At 47.8% G+C, this 13876-nt stretch overlaps 34 non-coding genes and 5 pseudogenes across 34 annotated transcripts; all 39 read left to right on the top strand.

The window, feature by feature from the left end:
* Nucleotides 1-190: 190 nt before the first annotated feature.
* LOC145149165 (5S ribosomal RNA) lies at nucleotides 191-309 on the top strand. The gene has a single exon (XR_013730021.1). It is a non-coding gene; the product is annotated as a 5S ribosomal RNA (ribosomal RNA).
* A 219-nt stretch (nucleotides 310-528) lies between these two features.
* Nucleotides 529-646, top strand: LOC145151390 (5S ribosomal RNA; annotated as a pseudogene).
* Nucleotides 647-866: 220 nt separating this feature from the next.
* Nucleotides 867-985, top strand: LOC145146362 (5S ribosomal RNA). Its single transcript, XR_013727309.1, has one exon. It is a non-coding gene; the product is annotated as a 5S ribosomal RNA (ribosomal RNA).
* A 219-nt stretch (nucleotides 986-1204) lies between these two features.
* LOC145141373 (5S ribosomal RNA) lies at nucleotides 1205-1323 on the top strand. The gene has a single exon (XR_013722623.1). It is a non-coding gene; the product is annotated as a 5S ribosomal RNA (ribosomal RNA).
* A 220-nt stretch (nucleotides 1324-1543) lies between these two features.
* On the top strand, nucleotides 1544-1662 carry LOC145148942 (5S ribosomal RNA). Its single transcript, XR_013729804.1, has one exon. It is a non-coding gene; the product is annotated as a 5S ribosomal RNA (ribosomal RNA).
* Nucleotides 1663-1881: 219 nt separating this feature from the next.
* LOC145151341 (5S ribosomal RNA) lies at nucleotides 1882-1999 on the top strand (annotated as a pseudogene).
* A 219-nt stretch (nucleotides 2000-2218) lies between these two features.
* Nucleotides 2219-2336, top strand: LOC145144002 (5S ribosomal RNA). Its single transcript, XR_013725024.1, has one exon. It is a non-coding gene; the product is annotated as a 5S ribosomal RNA (ribosomal RNA).
* Nucleotides 2337-2563: 227 nt separating this feature from the next.
* LOC145151405 (5S ribosomal RNA) lies at nucleotides 2564-2681 on the top strand (annotated as a pseudogene).
* A 222-nt stretch (nucleotides 2682-2903) lies between these two features.
* LOC145146360 (5S ribosomal RNA) lies at nucleotides 2904-3022 on the top strand. Its single transcript, XR_013727307.1, has one exon. It is a non-coding gene; the product is annotated as a 5S ribosomal RNA (ribosomal RNA).
* Nucleotides 3023-3240: 218 nt separating this feature from the next.
* On the top strand, nucleotides 3241-3359 carry LOC145154179 (5S ribosomal RNA). Its single transcript, XR_013734664.1, has one exon. It is a non-coding gene; the product is annotated as a 5S ribosomal RNA (ribosomal RNA).
* A 221-nt stretch (nucleotides 3360-3580) lies between these two features.
* Nucleotides 3581-3699, top strand: LOC145150276 (5S ribosomal RNA). Its single transcript, XR_013731095.1, has one exon. It is a non-coding gene; the product is annotated as a 5S ribosomal RNA (ribosomal RNA).
* Nucleotides 3700-3917: 218 nt separating this feature from the next.
* On the top strand, nucleotides 3918-4035 carry LOC145151451 (5S ribosomal RNA; annotated as a pseudogene).
* A 222-nt stretch (nucleotides 4036-4257) lies between these two features.
* On the top strand, nucleotides 4258-4376 carry LOC145146358 (5S ribosomal RNA). The gene has a single exon (XR_013727306.1). It is a non-coding gene; the product is annotated as a 5S ribosomal RNA (ribosomal RNA).
* A 218-nt stretch (nucleotides 4377-4594) lies between these two features.
* On the top strand, nucleotides 4595-4713 carry LOC145154178 (5S ribosomal RNA). Its single transcript, XR_013734663.1, has one exon. It is a non-coding gene; the product is annotated as a 5S ribosomal RNA (ribosomal RNA).
* A 221-nt stretch (nucleotides 4714-4934) lies between these two features.
* On the top strand, nucleotides 4935-5053 carry LOC145148940 (5S ribosomal RNA). The gene has a single exon (XR_013729802.1). It is a non-coding gene; the product is annotated as a 5S ribosomal RNA (ribosomal RNA).
* A 219-nt stretch (nucleotides 5054-5272) lies between these two features.
* Nucleotides 5273-5390, top strand: LOC145151250 (5S ribosomal RNA). The gene has a single exon (XR_013732011.1). It is a non-coding gene; the product is annotated as a 5S ribosomal RNA (ribosomal RNA).
* Nucleotides 5391-5618: 228 nt separating this feature from the next.
* On the top strand, nucleotides 5619-5737 carry LOC145149040 (5S ribosomal RNA). Its single transcript, XR_013729903.1, has one exon. It is a non-coding gene; the product is annotated as a 5S ribosomal RNA (ribosomal RNA).
* A 226-nt stretch (nucleotides 5738-5963) lies between these two features.
* Nucleotides 5964-6082, top strand: LOC145143830 (5S ribosomal RNA). Its single transcript, XR_013724863.1, has one exon. It is a non-coding gene; the product is annotated as a 5S ribosomal RNA (ribosomal RNA).
* A 217-nt stretch (nucleotides 6083-6299) lies between these two features.
* Nucleotides 6300-6418, top strand: LOC145149836 (5S ribosomal RNA). The gene has a single exon (XR_013730678.1). It is a non-coding gene; the product is annotated as a 5S ribosomal RNA (ribosomal RNA).
* A 218-nt stretch (nucleotides 6419-6636) lies between these two features.
* On the top strand, nucleotides 6637-6755 carry LOC145138956 (5S ribosomal RNA). The gene has a single exon (XR_013721798.1). It is a non-coding gene; the product is annotated as a 5S ribosomal RNA (ribosomal RNA).
* Nucleotides 6756-6974: 219 nt separating this feature from the next.
* Nucleotides 6975-7093, top strand: LOC145148320 (5S ribosomal RNA). The gene has a single exon (XR_013729209.1). It is a non-coding gene; the product is annotated as a 5S ribosomal RNA (ribosomal RNA).
* A 218-nt stretch (nucleotides 7094-7311) lies between these two features.
* LOC145151344 (5S ribosomal RNA) lies at nucleotides 7312-7429 on the top strand (annotated as a pseudogene).
* Nucleotides 7430-7650: 221 nt separating this feature from the next.
* Nucleotides 7651-7769, top strand: LOC145146357 (5S ribosomal RNA). Its single transcript, XR_013727305.1, has one exon. It is a non-coding gene; the product is annotated as a 5S ribosomal RNA (ribosomal RNA).
* A 218-nt stretch (nucleotides 7770-7987) lies between these two features.
* Nucleotides 7988-8106, top strand: LOC145146128 (5S ribosomal RNA). Its single transcript, XR_013727078.1, has one exon. It is a non-coding gene; the product is annotated as a 5S ribosomal RNA (ribosomal RNA).
* Nucleotides 8107-8327: 221 nt separating this feature from the next.
* Nucleotides 8328-8446, top strand: LOC145148939 (5S ribosomal RNA). Its single transcript, XR_013729801.1, has one exon. It is a non-coding gene; the product is annotated as a 5S ribosomal RNA (ribosomal RNA).
* A 219-nt stretch (nucleotides 8447-8665) lies between these two features.
* On the top strand, nucleotides 8666-8783 carry LOC145151249 (5S ribosomal RNA). The gene has a single exon (XR_013732010.1). It is a non-coding gene; the product is annotated as a 5S ribosomal RNA (ribosomal RNA).
* A 513-nt stretch (nucleotides 8784-9296) lies between these two features.
* On the top strand, nucleotides 9297-9415 carry LOC145140674 (5S ribosomal RNA). The gene has a single exon (XR_013722235.1). It is a non-coding gene; the product is annotated as a 5S ribosomal RNA (ribosomal RNA).
* A 218-nt stretch (nucleotides 9416-9633) lies between these two features.
* Nucleotides 9634-9752, top strand: LOC145146356 (5S ribosomal RNA). The gene has a single exon (XR_013727304.1). It is a non-coding gene; the product is annotated as a 5S ribosomal RNA (ribosomal RNA).
* A 217-nt stretch (nucleotides 9753-9969) lies between these two features.
* On the top strand, nucleotides 9970-10088 carry LOC145148783 (5S ribosomal RNA). Its single transcript, XR_013729651.1, has one exon. It is a non-coding gene; the product is annotated as a 5S ribosomal RNA (ribosomal RNA).
* Nucleotides 10089-10310: 222 nt separating this feature from the next.
* Nucleotides 10311-10429, top strand: LOC145145939 (5S ribosomal RNA). The gene has a single exon (XR_013726889.1). It is a non-coding gene; the product is annotated as a 5S ribosomal RNA (ribosomal RNA).
* Nucleotides 10430-10648: 219 nt separating this feature from the next.
* Nucleotides 10649-10766, top strand: LOC145150899 (5S ribosomal RNA). The gene has a single exon (XR_013731706.1). It is a non-coding gene; the product is annotated as a 5S ribosomal RNA (ribosomal RNA).
* Nucleotides 10767-10988: 222 nt separating this feature from the next.
* On the top strand, nucleotides 10989-11107 carry LOC145146355 (5S ribosomal RNA). The gene has a single exon (XR_013727303.1). It is a non-coding gene; the product is annotated as a 5S ribosomal RNA (ribosomal RNA).
* Nucleotides 11108-11326: 219 nt separating this feature from the next.
* LOC145146127 (5S ribosomal RNA) lies at nucleotides 11327-11445 on the top strand. The gene has a single exon (XR_013727077.1). It is a non-coding gene; the product is annotated as a 5S ribosomal RNA (ribosomal RNA).
* A 221-nt stretch (nucleotides 11446-11666) lies between these two features.
* On the top strand, nucleotides 11667-11785 carry LOC145148938 (5S ribosomal RNA). The gene has a single exon (XR_013729800.1). It is a non-coding gene; the product is annotated as a 5S ribosomal RNA (ribosomal RNA).
* Nucleotides 11786-12004: 219 nt separating this feature from the next.
* Nucleotides 12005-12122, top strand: LOC145151248 (5S ribosomal RNA). Its single transcript, XR_013732009.1, has one exon. It is a non-coding gene; the product is annotated as a 5S ribosomal RNA (ribosomal RNA).
* Nucleotides 12123-12636: 514 nt separating this feature from the next.
* LOC145140671 (5S ribosomal RNA) lies at nucleotides 12637-12755 on the top strand. Its single transcript, XR_013722234.1, has one exon. It is a non-coding gene; the product is annotated as a 5S ribosomal RNA (ribosomal RNA).
* A 218-nt stretch (nucleotides 12756-12973) lies between these two features.
* LOC145146354 (5S ribosomal RNA) lies at nucleotides 12974-13092 on the top strand. The gene has a single exon (XR_013727302.1). It is a non-coding gene; the product is annotated as a 5S ribosomal RNA (ribosomal RNA).
* Nucleotides 13093-13309: 217 nt separating this feature from the next.
* LOC145148782 (5S ribosomal RNA) lies at nucleotides 13310-13428 on the top strand. The gene has a single exon (XR_013729650.1). It is a non-coding gene; the product is annotated as a 5S ribosomal RNA (ribosomal RNA).
* A 221-nt stretch (nucleotides 13429-13649) lies between these two features.
* LOC145146844 (5S ribosomal RNA) lies at nucleotides 13650-13768 on the top strand. The gene has a single exon (XR_013727769.1). It is a non-coding gene; the product is annotated as a 5S ribosomal RNA (ribosomal RNA).
* The last annotated feature ends 108 nt before the right edge of the window (nucleotides 13769-13876 follow it).

Raw genomic sequence — 13876 nt, 5'->3', positions numbered from 1 at the left:
AATTTTTTACGTGCGTTTTTTTTTGTTTCTTGCTGTTTCTATGCTCGGGTGGCCTCCGCTTCATGGTTGATGGTTTTCGTATTTTTGGAACGGACCCGATCGGTCACGTGGGTCCCACGCCTCGCGTACGAAAACAAAGGAGGTTCTGCGTCTTTTAAGACATAAAAGCAGTAAGCATGGATAATATTTCGGGTGCGATGATACCAGCACTAATGCACCGGATCCCATCAGAACTCCGCAGTTAAGCTTGCTTGGGCGAGAGTACTACTAGGATGGGTGACCCCCTGGGAAGTCCTCGTGTTGCATCCCCCTTTTTCGTTGCCCGTTTGCGTTTTTTTAGATTTTACGTGCGGTTTTTTTTTGTTTCTTGCTGTTTCTATGTTCGGGTGGCCTCCGCTTCATGGTTGATGGTTTTCGTATTTTTGGAACGGACCCGATCGGTCACGTGGGTCCCACGCCTCGCGTACGAAAACAAAGGAGGTTCTGCGTCTTTTAAGACATAAAAGCAATAAGCATGGATAATATTTCCGGTGCGATCATACCAGGACTAATGCATTGGATCCAATCAGAACTTCGCAATTAAGCGTACTTGGGCGAGAGTAGTACTAGGATGGGTGACCCCTGAGAAGTCCTCGTGTTGCACCCCCCCCTTTTTCATTGCCCGTTTGCGTTTTTTTAGATTTTACGTGCGGTTTTTTTTGTTTCTTGTTGTTTCTATGCTCGGGTGGCCTCCGCTTCATGGTTGATGGTTTTCGTATTTTTGGAACGGACCCGATCGGTCACGTGGGTCCCACGCCTCGCGTACGAAAACAAAGGAGGTTCTGCGTCTTTTAAGACATAAACGCAACAAGCATGGATAATATTTCCGGTGCGATCATACCAGCACTAATGCACCGGATCCCATCAGAACTCCGCAGTTAAGCATGCTTGGGCGAGAGTAGTACTAGGATGGGTGACCCCCTGGGAAGTCCTCGTGTTGCACCCCCCCTTTTTCCTTGCCCGTTTGCTTTTTTTATATTTTGCGTGCGATTTTTTTTTGTTTCTTGCTGTTTCTATGCTCGGGTGGCCTCCGCTTCATTGTTGATGGTTTTCGTATTTTTGGAACGGACCCGATCGGTCACATGGGTGCCACGCCTCACGTACGAAAACAAAGGAGGTTTTGCGTCTTTTAATACATAAAAGCAATAAGCATGGATAATATTTCGGGTGCGATCATACCAGCACTAATGCACCGGATCCCATCAGAACTCCGTAGTTAAGCGTGCTTGGGCGAGAGTAGTACTAGGATGGGTGACCCCCTGGGAAGTACTCGTGTTGCAACCCACTTTTTCGTTGCCCGTTTGCGTTTTTTTTAATTTTTTACGTGCGGTTTTTTTTGTTTCTTGCTGTTTCTATGCTCGGGTGGCCTCCGCTTCATGGTTGATGGTTTTCGTATTTTTGGAACGGACCCGATCGGTCACGTGGGTCCCACGCCTCGCGTACGAAAACTAAGGAGGTTCTGCGTCTTTTAAGACATAAAAGCAATAAGCATGGATAATATTTCGGGTGCGATCATACCAGCACTAATGCACCGGATCCCATCAGAACTCCACAGTTAAGCTTGCTTGGGCGAGAGTACTACTAGGATGGGTGACCCCCTGGGAAGTCCTCGTGTTGCACCCCCCTTTTTCGTTGCCCGTTTGCGTTTTTTTAGATTTTACGTGCGGTTTTTTTTTGTTTCATGCTGTTTCTATGTTCGGGTGGCCTCCGCTTCATGGTTGATGGTTTTCGTATTTTTGGAACGGACCCGATCGGTCACGTGGGTCCCACGCCTCGCGTACGAAAACAAAGGTGGTTCTGCGTCTTTTAAGACATAAAAGCAATAAGCATGGATAATATTTCCGGTGCGATCATACCAGGACTAATGCACTGGATCCAATCAGAACTCCGCAATTAAGCGTACTTGGGCGAGAGTAGTACTAGGATGGGTGACCCCTGGGAAGTCGTTGTGTTGCACCCCCCCTTTTCGTTGCCCGTTTGCGTTTTTTTAGATTTTACGTGCGGTTTTTTTTTGTTTCTTGCTGTTTCTATGCTCGGGTGGCCTCCGCTTCATGGTTGATGGTTTTCGTATTTTTGGAACGGACCCGATCGGTCACGTGGGTCCCACGCCTCGCGTACGAAAACAAAGGAGGTTCTGCGTCTTTTAAGACATAAAAGCAATAAGCATGGATAATATTTCGGGTGCGATCATACCGGCACTAATGCACCGGATCCCATCAGAACTCCGCAGTTAAGCGTGCTTGGGCGAGAGTAGTACTAGGATGGGTGACCCCTGGGAAGTCCTCGTGTTGCACCCCCCCCCCCCCCCTTTTTCATTGCCCGTTTGCGTTTTTTTAGATTTTACGTGCGGTTTTTTTTGTTTCTTGTTGTTTCTATGCTCGGGTGGCCTCCGCTTCATGGTTGATGGTTTTCGTATTTTTGGAACGGACCCGATCGGTCACGTGGGTCCCACGCCTCGCGTACGAAAACAAAGGAGGTTCTGCGTCTTTTAAGACATAAAAGCAATAAGCATGGATAATATTTCCGGTGCGATCATACCAGGACTAATGCATTGGATCCAATCAGAACTTCGCAATTAAGCGTACTTGGGCGAGAGTAGTACTAGGATGGGTGACCCCTAGGAAGTCCTCGTGTTGCACCCCCCCCCCTTTTTCATTGCCCGTTTGCGTTTTTTTAGATTTTACGTGCGGTTTTTTTTGTTTCTTGTTGTTTCTATGCTCGGGTGGCCTCCGCTTCATGGTTGATGGTTTTCGTATTTTTGGAACGGACCCGATCGGTCACGTGGGTCCCACGCCTCGCGTACGAAAACAAAGGAGGTTCTGCGTCTTTTAAGACATAAAGGCAACAAGCATGGATAATATTTCCGGTGCGATCATACCAGCACTAATGCACCGGATCCCATCAGAACTCCGCAGTTAAGCATGCTTGGGCGAGAGTAGTACTAGGATGGGTGACCCCCTGGGAAGTCCTCGTGTTGCACCCCCCTTTTTCCTTGCCCGTTTGCTTTTTTTATATTTTGCGTGCGATTTTTTTTTGTTTCTTGCTGTTTCTATGCTCGGGTGGCCTCCGCTTCATTGTTGATGGTTTTCGTATTTTTGGAACGGACCCGATCGGTCACATGGGTGCCACGCCTCACGTACGAAAACAAAGGAGGTTCTGCGTCTTTTAATACATAAAAGCAATAAGCATGGATAATATTTCGGGTGCGATCATACCAGCACTAATGCACCGGATCCCATCAGAACTCCGCAGTTAAGCGTGCTTGGGCGAGAGTAGTACTAGGATGGGTGACCCCCTGGGAAGTACTCGTGTTGCACCCCACTTTTTCGTTGCCCGTTTGCGTTTTTTTTAATTTTTTACGTGCGGTTTTTTTTTGTTTCTTGCTGTTTCTATGCTCGGGTGGCCTCCGCTTCATGGTTGATGGTTTTCGTATTTTTGGAACGGACCCGATCGGTCACGTGGGTCCCACGCCTCGCGTACGAAAACAAAGGAGGTTCTGCGTCTTTTAAGACATAAAAGCAATAAGCATGGATAATATTTCGGGTGCGATCATACCAGCACTAATGCACCGGATCCCATCAGAACTCCACAGTTAAGCTTGCTTGGGCGAGAGTACTACTAGGATGGGTGACCCCCTGGGAAGTCCTCGTGTTGCATGCCCCTTTTTCGTTGCCCGTTTGCGTTTTTTTAGATTTTACGTGCGGTTTTTTTTGTTTCTTGCTGTTTCTATGTTCGGGTGGCCTCCGCTTCATGGTTGATGGTTTTCGTATTTTTGGAACGGACCCGATCGGTCACGTGGGTCCCACGCCTCGCGTACGAAAACAAAGGAGGTTCTGCGTCTTTTAAGACATAAAAGCAATAAGCATGGATAATATTTCCGGTGCGATCATACCAGGACTAATGCATTGGATCCAATCAGAACTTCGCAATTAAGCGTACTTTGGCGAGAGTAGTACTAGGATGGGTGACCCCTGGGAAGTCCTCGTGTTGCACCCCCCCCCCTTTTTCATTGCCCGTTTGCGTTTTTTTAGATTTTACGTGCGGTTTTTTTTGTTTCTTGTTGTTTCTATGCTCGGCTGGCCTCCGCTTCATGGTTGATGGTTTTCGTATTTTTGGAACGGACCCGATCGGTCACGTGGGTCCCACGCCTCGCGTACGAAAACAAAGGAGGTTCTGCGTCTTTTAAGACATAAACGCAACAAGCATGGATAATATTTCCGGTGCGATCATACCAGCACTAATGCACCGGATCCCATCAGAACTCCGCAGTTAAGCATGCTTGGGCGAGAGTAGTACTAGGATGGGTGACCCCCTGGGAAGTCCTCGTGTTGCACCCCCCTTTTTCCTTGCCCGTTTGCGTTTTTTATATTTTGCGTGCGATTTTTTTTTGTTTCTTGCTGTTTCTATGCTCGGGTGGCCTCCGCTTCATTGTTGATGGTTTTCGTATTTTTGGAACGGACCCGATCGGTCACATGGGTGCCACGCCTCACGTACGAAAACAAAGGAGGTTCTGCGTCTTTTAATACATAAAAGCAATAAGCATGGATAATATTTCGGGTGCGATCATACCAGCACTAATGCACCGGATCCCATCAGAACTCCGCAGTTAAGCGTGCTTGGGCGAGAGTAGTACTAGGATGGGTGACCCCCTGGGAAGTACTCGTGTTGCACCCCACTTTTTCGTTGCCCGTTTGCGTTTTTTTTAATTTTTTACGTGCGGTTTTTTTTTGTTTCTTGCTGTTTCTATGCTCGGGTGGCCTCCGCTTCATGGTTGATGGTTTTCGTATTTTTGGAACGGACCCGATCGGTCACGTGGGTCCCACGCCTCGCGTACGAAAACAAAGGAGGTTCTGCGTCTTTTAAGACATAAAAGCAATAAGCATGGATAATATTTCGGGTGCGATCATACCAGCACTAATGCACCGGATCCCATCAGAACTCCACAGTTAAGCTTGCTTGGGCGAGAGTACTACTAGGATGGGTGACCCCCTGGGAAGTCCTCGTGTTGCACCCCCCTTTTTCGTTGCCCGTTTGCGTTTTTTTAGATTTTACGTGCGATTTTTTTTTGTTTCTTGCTGTTTCTATGTTCGGGTGGCCTCCGCTTCATGGTTGATGGTTTTCGTATTTTTGGAACGGTCCCGATCGGTCACGTGGGTCCCACGCCTCGCGTACGAAAACAAAGGTGGTTCTGCGTCTTTTAAGACATAAAAGCAATAAGCATGGATAATATTTCCGGTGCGATCATACCAGGACTAATGCACTGGATCCAATCAGAACTCCGCAATTAAGCGTACTTGGGCGAGAGTAGTACTAGGATGGGTGACCCCTGGGAAGTCCTTGTGTTGCACCCCCCCCCCCCCCCTTTTCGTTGCCCGTTTGCGTTTTTTTAGATTTTACGTGCGGTTTTTTTTTTGTTTCTTGCTGTTTCTATGCTCGGGTGGCCTCCGCTTCATGGTTGATGGTTTTCGTATTTTTGGAACGGACCCGATCGGTCACGTGGGTCCCACGCCTCGCGTACGAAAACAAAGGAGGTTCTGCGTCTTTTAAGACATAAAAGCAATAAGCATGGATAATATTTCGGGTGCGATCATACCGACACTAATGCACCGGATCCCATCAGAACTCCGCAGTTAAGCGTGCTTGGGCGAGAGTAGTACTAGGATGGGTGACCCCGTCGGAAGTCCTCGTGTTGTACCCCCCCCCCCCCTTTTTCATTGCCCGTTTGCGTTTTTTTAGATTTTACTTGCGGTTTTTTTTTGTGTCTTGCTGTTTCTATGCTCGGGTGGCCTCCGCTTCATGGTTGATGGTTTTCGTATTTTTGGAACGGACCCGATCGGTCACGTGGGTCCCATGCCTCGTGTACGAAAACAAACCAGGTTCTGCGTCTTTTAAGACATAAAAGCATTAAGCATGGATAATATTTCGGGTGCGATCATACCAGCACTAATGCACCGGATCCCATCAGAACTCCGCAGTTAAGCGTGTTTGGGCGAGAGTAGTACTAGGATGGGTGACCCCCTGCGAAGTCCTCGTGTTGCACCCCTTTTTCGTTCCCCGTTTGTGTTTTTTTTTTATTTTACGTGCGGTTTTTTTTGTTTCTTGTTGTTTCTATGCTCGGGTGGCCTCCGCTTCATGGTTGATGGTTTTCGTATTTTTGGAACGGACCCGATCGGTCACGTTTGTCCCACGCCTCGCGTACGAAAACAAAGGAGGTTCTGCGTCTTTTAAGACATAAAGGCAACAAGCATGGATAATATTTCCGGTGCGATCATAGCAGCACTAATGCACCGGATCCCATCAGAACTCCGCAGTTAAGTATGCTTGGGCGAGAGTAGTACTAGGATGGGTGACCCCCTGGGAAGTCCTCGTGTTGCACCCCCTTTTTCCTTGCCCGTGTGCTTTTTTTATATTTTGCGTGCGATTTTTTTTTTGTTTCTTGCTATTTCTATGCTCGGGTGGCCTCCGCTTCATGGTTGATGGTTTTCGTATTTTTGGAACGGACCCGATCGGTCACATGGGTGCCACGCCTCACGTACGAAAACAAAGGAGGTTCTACGTCTTTTAATACATAAAAGCAATAAGCATGGATAATATTTCGGGTGCGATCATACCAGCACTAATGCACCGGATCCCATCAGAACTTCGTAGTTAAGCGTGCTTGGGCGAGAGTAGTACTAGGATGGGTGACCCCCTGGGAAGTCCTCGTGTTGCACCCTTCTTTTTCGTTGCCCGTTTGCGTTTTTTTTAATTTTTTACGTGCGTTTTTTTTGTTTCTTGCTGTTTCTATGCTCGGGTGGCCTCCGCTTCATGGTTGATGGTTTTCGTATTTTTGGAACGGACCCGATCGGTCACGTGGGTCCCACGCCTCGCGTACGAAAACAAAGGAGGTTCTGCGTCTTTTAAGACATAAAAGCAGTAAGCATGGATAATATTTCGGGTGCGATCATACCAGCACTAATGCACCGGATCCCATCAGAACTCCGTAGTTAAGCTTGCTTGGGCGAGAGTACTACTAGGATGGGTGACCCCCTGGGAAGTCCTCGTGTTGCATCCCCCTTTTTCGTTGCCCGTTTGCGTTTTTTTAGATTTTACGTGCGGTTTTTTTTGTTTCTTGCTGTTTCTATGTTCGGGTGGCCTCCGCTTCATGGTTGATGGTTTTCGTATTTTTGGAACGGACCCGATCGGTCACGTGGGTCCCACGCCTCGCGTACGAAAACAAAGGAGGTTCTGCGTCTTTTAAGACATAAAAGCAATAAGCATGGATAATATTTCCGGTGCGATCATACCAGGACTAATGCATTGGATCCAATCAGAACTTCGCAATTAAGCGTACTTGGGCGAGAGTAGTACTAGGATGGGTGACCCCTGGGAAGTCCTCGTGTTGCACCCCCCCCCTTTTTCATTGCCCGTTTGCGTTTTTTTAGATTTTACGTGCGGTTTTTTTTGTTTCTTGTTGTTTCTATGCTCGGGTGGCCTCCGCTTCATGGTTGATGGTTTTCGTATTTTTGGAACGGACCCGATCGGTCACGTGGGTCCCACGCCTCGCGTACGAAAACAAAGGAGGTTCTGCGTCTTTTAAGACATAAACGCAACAAGCATGGATAATATTTCCGGTGCGATCATACCAGCACTAATGCACCGGATCCCATCAGAACTCCGCAGTTAAGCATGCTTGGGCGAGAGTAGTACTAGGATGGGTGACCCCCTGGGAAGTCCTCGTGTTGCACCCCCCCTTTTTCCTTGCCCGTTTGCTTTTTTTATATTTTGCGTGCGATTTTTTTTGTTTCTTGCTGTTTCTATGCTCGGGTGGCCTCCGCTTCATTGTTGATGGTTTTCGTATTTTTGGAACGGACCCGATCGGTCACATGGGTGCCACGCCTCACGTACGAAAACAAAGGAGGTTCTGCGTCTTTTAATACATAAAAGCAATAAGCATGGATAATATTTCGGGTGCGATCATACCAGCACTAATGCACCGGATCCCATCAGAACACCGCAGTTAAGCGTGCTTGGGCGAGAGTAGTACTAGGATGGGTGACCCCCTGGGAAGTACTCGTGTTGCACCCCACTTTTTCGTTGCCCGTTTGTGTTTTTTTTAATTTTTTACGTGCGGTTTTTTTTTGTTTCTTGCTGTTTCTATGCTCGGGTGGCCTCCGCTTCATGGTTGATGGTTTTCGTATTTTTGGAACGGACCCGATCGGTCACGTGGGTCCCACGCCTCGCGTACGAAAACAAAGGAGGTTCTGCGTCTTTTAAGACATAAAAGCAATAAGCATGGATAATATTTCGGGTGCGATCATACCAGCACTAATGCACCGGATCCCATCAGAACTCCACAGTTAAGCTTGCTTGGGCGAGAGTACTACTAGGATGGGTGACCCCCTGGGAAGTCCTCGTGTTGCACCCCCCTTTTTCGTTGCCCGTTTGCGTTTTTTTAGATTTTACGTGCGGTTTTTTTTTGTTTCTTGCTGTTTCTATGTTCGGGTGGCCTCCGCTTCATGGTTGATGGTTTTTGTATTTTTGGAACGGACCCGATCGGTCACGTGGGTCCCACGCCTCGCGTACGAAAACAAAGGAGGTTCTGCGTCTTTTAAGACATAAAAGCAATAAGCATGGATAATATTTCCGGTGCGATCATACCAGGACTAATGCACTGGATCCAATCAGAACTCCGCAATTAAGCGTACTTGGGCGAGAGTAGTACTAGGATGGGTGACCCCTGGGAAGTCCTTGTGTTGCACCCCCCCCCTTTTCGTTGCCCGTTTGCGTTTTTTTAGATTTTACGTGCGGTTTTTTTTTGTTTCTTGCTGTTTCTATGCTCGGGTGGCCTCCGCTTCATGGTTGATGGTTTTCGTATTTTTGGAACGGACCCGATCGGTCACGTGGGTCCCACGCCTCGCGTACGAAAACAAAGGAGGTTCTGCGTCTTTTAAGACATAAAAGCAATAAGCATGGATAATATTTCGGGTGCGATAATACCAGCACTAATGCACCGGATCCCATCAGAACTCCGCAGTTAAGCGTGCTTGCACCCCCTACCCTTTTTCGTTGCCCGTTTGCTTTTTTTAGGTTTTACGTGCGTTTTTTTTTTGTTTCTTGCTGTTTCTATGCTCGGGTGGCCTCCACTTCATGGTTGATGGTTTTCGTATTTTTGGAACGGACCCGATCGGTCACATGGGTGCCACGCCTCACGTACGAAAACGAAGGAGGTTCTGCGTCTTTTAAGACATAAAAGCAATAAGCATGGATAATATTTCGGGTGCGATCATACCAGCACTAATGCAGCGGATCCCATCAGAACTCCGCAGTTAAGCGTGCTTGGGCGAGAGTAGTACTAGGATGGGTGACCCCCTGGGAAGTCCTCGTGTTGCACCCCCCTTTTTCGTTGCCCGTTTGCGTTTTTTTAGATTTTACGTGCGGTTTTTTTTGTTTCTTGTTGTTTCTATGCTCGGGTGGCCTCCGCTTCATGGTTGATGGTTTTCGTATTTTTGGAACGGACCCGATCGGTCACGTGGGTCCCACGCCTCGCGTACGAAAACAAAGGAGGTTCTGCGTCTTTTAAGACATAAAGGCAACAAGCATGGATAATATTTCCGGTGCGATCATACCAGCACTAATGCACCGGATCCCATCAGAACTCCGCAGTTAAGCATGCTTGGGCGAGAGTAGTACTAGGATGGGTGACCCCCTGGGAAGTCCTCGTGTTGCACCCCCCTTTTTCCTTGCCCGTTTGCTTTTTTTATATTTTGCGTGCGGTTTTTTTTGTTTCTTGCTGTTTCTATGCTCGGGTGGCCTCCGCTTCATGGTTGATGGTTTTCGTATTTTTGGAACGGACCCGATCGGTCACATGGGTGCCACGCCTCACGTACGAAAACAAAGGAGGTTCTGCGTCTTTTAATACATAAAAGCAATAAGCATGGATAATATTTCGGGTGCGATCATACCAACACTAATGCACCGGATCCCATCAGAACTTCGCAGGTAAGCGTGCTTGGGCGAGAGTAGTACTAGGATGGGTGACCCCCTGGGAAGTCCTCGTGTTGCACCCCTCTTTTTCGTTGCCCGTTTGCGTTTTTTTTAATTTTTTACGTGCGGTTTTTTTTTTGTTTCTTGCTGTTTCTATGCTCGGGTGGCCTACGCTTCATGGTTGATGGTTTTCGAATTTTTGGAACGGACCCGATCGGTCACGTGGGTCCCACGCCTCGCGTACGAAAACAAAGGAGGTTCTGCGTCTTTTAAGACATAAAAGCAATAAGCATGGATAATATTTCGGGTGCGATCATACCAGCAGTAATGCACCGGATCCCATCAGAACTCCGCAGTTAAGCTTGCTTGGGCGAGAGTACTACTAGGATGGGTGACCCCCTGGGAAGTCCTCGTGTTGCACCCCCCTTTTTCGTTGCCCGTTTGCGTTTTTTTAGATTTTACGTGCGGTTTTTTTTTGTTTATTGCTGTTTCTATGTTCGGGTTGCCTCCGCTTCATGGCTGATGGTTTTCGTATTTTTGGAACGGACCCGATCGGTCACGTGGGTCCCACGCCTCGCGTACGAAAACAAAGGAGGTTCTGCGTCTTTTAAGACATAAAAGCAATAAGCATGGATAATATTTCGGGTGCGATCATACCAGGACTAATGCACTGGATCCAATCAGAACTCCGCAATTAAGCGTACTTGGGCGAGAGTAGTACTAGGATGGGTGACCCCTGGGAAGTCCTCGTGTTGCACCCCCCCCCCCTTTTCATTGCCCGTTTGCGTTTTTTTAGATTTTACGTGCGGTTTTTTTTGTTTCTTGTTGTTTCTATGCTCGGGTGGCCTCCGCTTCATGGTTGATGGTTTTCGTATTTTTGGAACGGACCCGATCGGTCACGTGGGTCCCACGCCTCGCGTACGAAAACAAAGGAGGTTATGCGTCTTTTAAGACATAAACGCAACAAGCATGGATAATATTTCCGGTGCGATCATACCAGCACTAATGCACCGGATCCCATCAGAACTCCGCAGTTAAGCATGCTTGGGCGAGAGTAGTACTAGGATGGGTGACCCCCTGGGAAGTCCTCGTGTTGCACCCCCCCTTTTTCCTTGCCCGTTTGCTTTTTTTATATTTTGCATGCGATTTTTTTTTGTTTCTTGCTGTTTCTATGCTCGGGTGGCCTCCGCTTCATTGTTGATGGTTTTCGTATTTTTGGAACGGACCCGATCGGTCACATGGGTGCCACGCCTCACGTACGAAAACAAAGGAGGTTCTGCGTCTTTTAATACATAAAAGCAATAAGCATGGATAATATTTCGGGTGCGATCATACCAGCACTAATGCACCGGATCCCATCAGAACACCGCAGTTAAGCGTGCTTGGGCGAGAGTAGTACTAGGATGGGTGACCCCCTGGGAAGTACTCGTGTTGCACCCCACTTTTTCGTTGCCCGTTTGTGTTTTTTTTAATTTTTTACGTGCGGTTTTTTTTTGTTTCTTGCTGTTTCTATGCTCGGGTGGCCTCCGCTTCATGGTTGATGGTTTTCGTATTTTTGGAACGGACCCGATCGGTCACGTGGGTCCCACGCCTCGCGTACGAAAACAAAGGAGGTTCTGCGTCTTTTAAGACATAAAAGCAATAAGCATGGATAATATTTCGGGTGCGATCATACCAGCACTAATGCACCGGATCCCATCAGAACTCCACAGTTAAGCTTGCTTGGGCGAGAGTACTACTAGGATGGGTGACCCCCTGGGAAGTCCTCGTGTTGCACCCCCCTTTTTCGTTGCCCGTTTGCGTTTTTTTAGATTTTACGTGCGGTTTTTTTTTGTTTCTTGCTGTTTCTATGTTCGGGTGGCCTCCGCTTCATGGTTGATGGTTTTTGTATTTTTGGAACGGACCCGATCGGTCACGTGGGTCCCACGCCTCGCGTACGAAAACAAAGGAGGTTCTGCGTCTTTTAAGACATAAAAGCAATAAGCATGGATAATATTTCCGGTGCGATCATACCAGGACTAATGCACTGGATCCAATCAGAACTCCGCAATTAAGCGTACTTGGGCGAGAGTAGTACTAGGATGGGTGACCCCTGGGAAGTCCTTGTGTTGCACCCCCCCCCTTTTCGTTGCCCGTTTGCGTTTTTTTAGATTTTACGTGCGGTTTTTTTTTGTTTCTTGCTGTTTCTATGCTCGGGTGGCCTCCGCTTCATGGTTGATGGTTTTCGTATTTTTGGAACGGACCCGATCGGTCACGTGGGTCCCACGCCTCGCGTACGAAAACAAAGGAGGTTCTGCGTCTTTTAAGACATAAAAGCAATAAGCATGGATAATATTTCGGGTGCGATAATACCAGCACTAATGCACCGGATCCCATCAGAACTCCGCAGTTAAGCGTGCTTGCACCCCCTACCCTTTTTCGTTGCCCGTTTGCTTTTTTTAGGTTTTACGTGCGTTTTTTTTTTTGTTTCTTGCTGTTTCTATGCTCGGGTGGCCTCCACTTCATGGTTGATGGTTTTCGTATTTTTGGAACGGACCCGATCGGTCACATGGGTGCCACGCCTCACGTACGAAAACAAAGGAGGTTCTGCGTCTTTTAAGACATAAAAGCAATAAGCATGGATAATATTTCGGGTGCGATCATACCAGCACTAATGCAGCGGATCCCATCAGAACTCCGCAGTTAAGCGTGCTTGGGCGAGAGTAGTACTAGGATGGGTGACCCCCTGGGAAGTCCTCGTGTTGCACCCCCCTTTTTCGTTGCCCGTTTGCGTTTTTTTAGATTTTACGTGCGGTTTTTTTTGTTTCTTGTTGTTTCTATGCTCGGGTGGCCTCCGCTTCATGGTTGATGGTTTTCGTATTTTTGGAACGGACCCGATCGGTCACGTGGGTCCCACGCCTCGCGTACGAAAACAAAGGAGGTTCTGCGTCTTTTAAGACATAAAGGCAACAAGCATGGATAATATTTCCGGTGCGATCATACCAGCACTAATGCACCGGATCCCATCAGAACTCCGCAGTTAAGCATGCTTGGGCGAGAGTAGTACTAGGATGGGTGACCCCCTGGGAAGTCCTCGTGTTGCACCCCCCTTTTTCCTTGCCCGTTTGCTTTTTTTATATTTTGCGTGCGGTTTTTTTTGTTTCTTGCTGTTTCTATGCTCGGGTGGCCTCCGCTTCATGGTTGATGGTTTTCGTATTTTTGGAACGGACCCGATCGGTCACATGGGTGCCACGCCTCACGTACGAAAACAAAGGAGGTTCTGCGTCTTTTAATACATAAAAGCAATAAGCATGGATAATATTTCGGGTGCGATCATACCAACACTAATGCACCGGATCCCATCAGAACTTCGCAGGTAAGCGTGCTTGGGCGAGAGTAGTACTAGGATGGGTGACCCCCTGGGAAGTCCTCGTGTTGCACCCCTCTTTTTCGTTGCCCGTTTGCGTTTTTTTTAATTTTTTACGTGCGGTTTTTTTTTGTTTCTTGCTGTTTCTATGCTCGGGTGGCCTACGCTTCATGGTTGATGGTTTTCGAATTTTTGGAACGGACCCGATCGGTCACGTGGGTCCCACGCCTCGCGTACGAAAACAAAGGAGGTTCTGCGTCTTTTAAGACATAAAAGCAATAAGCATGGATAATATTTCGGGTGCGATCATACCAGCAGTAATGCACCGGATCCCATCAGAACTCCGCAGTTAAGCTTGCTTGGGCGAGAGTACTACTAGGATGGGTGACCCTCTGGGAAGTCCTCGTGTTGCACCCCCCTTTTTCGTTGCCCGTTTGCGTTTTTTTAGATTTTACGTGCGGTTTTTTTTTGTTTATTGCTGTTTCTATGTTCGGGTTGCCTCCGCTTCATGGCTGATGGTTTTCG

This window comes from Lactuca virosa, chromosome 1 (genome assembly GCF_052849685.1).
Source record: "Lactuca virosa cultivar CGN04683 chromosome 1, Lactuca_virosa_CGN04683_v6, whole genome shotgun sequence".
NCBI classification, from domain to species: domain Eukaryota; kingdom Viridiplantae; phylum Streptophyta; class Magnoliopsida; order Asterales; family Asteraceae; genus Lactuca; species Lactuca virosa.
Note: the sequence above shows the minus strand (reverse complement) of the source record. Positions and strands in the feature narration are given on the sequence as shown.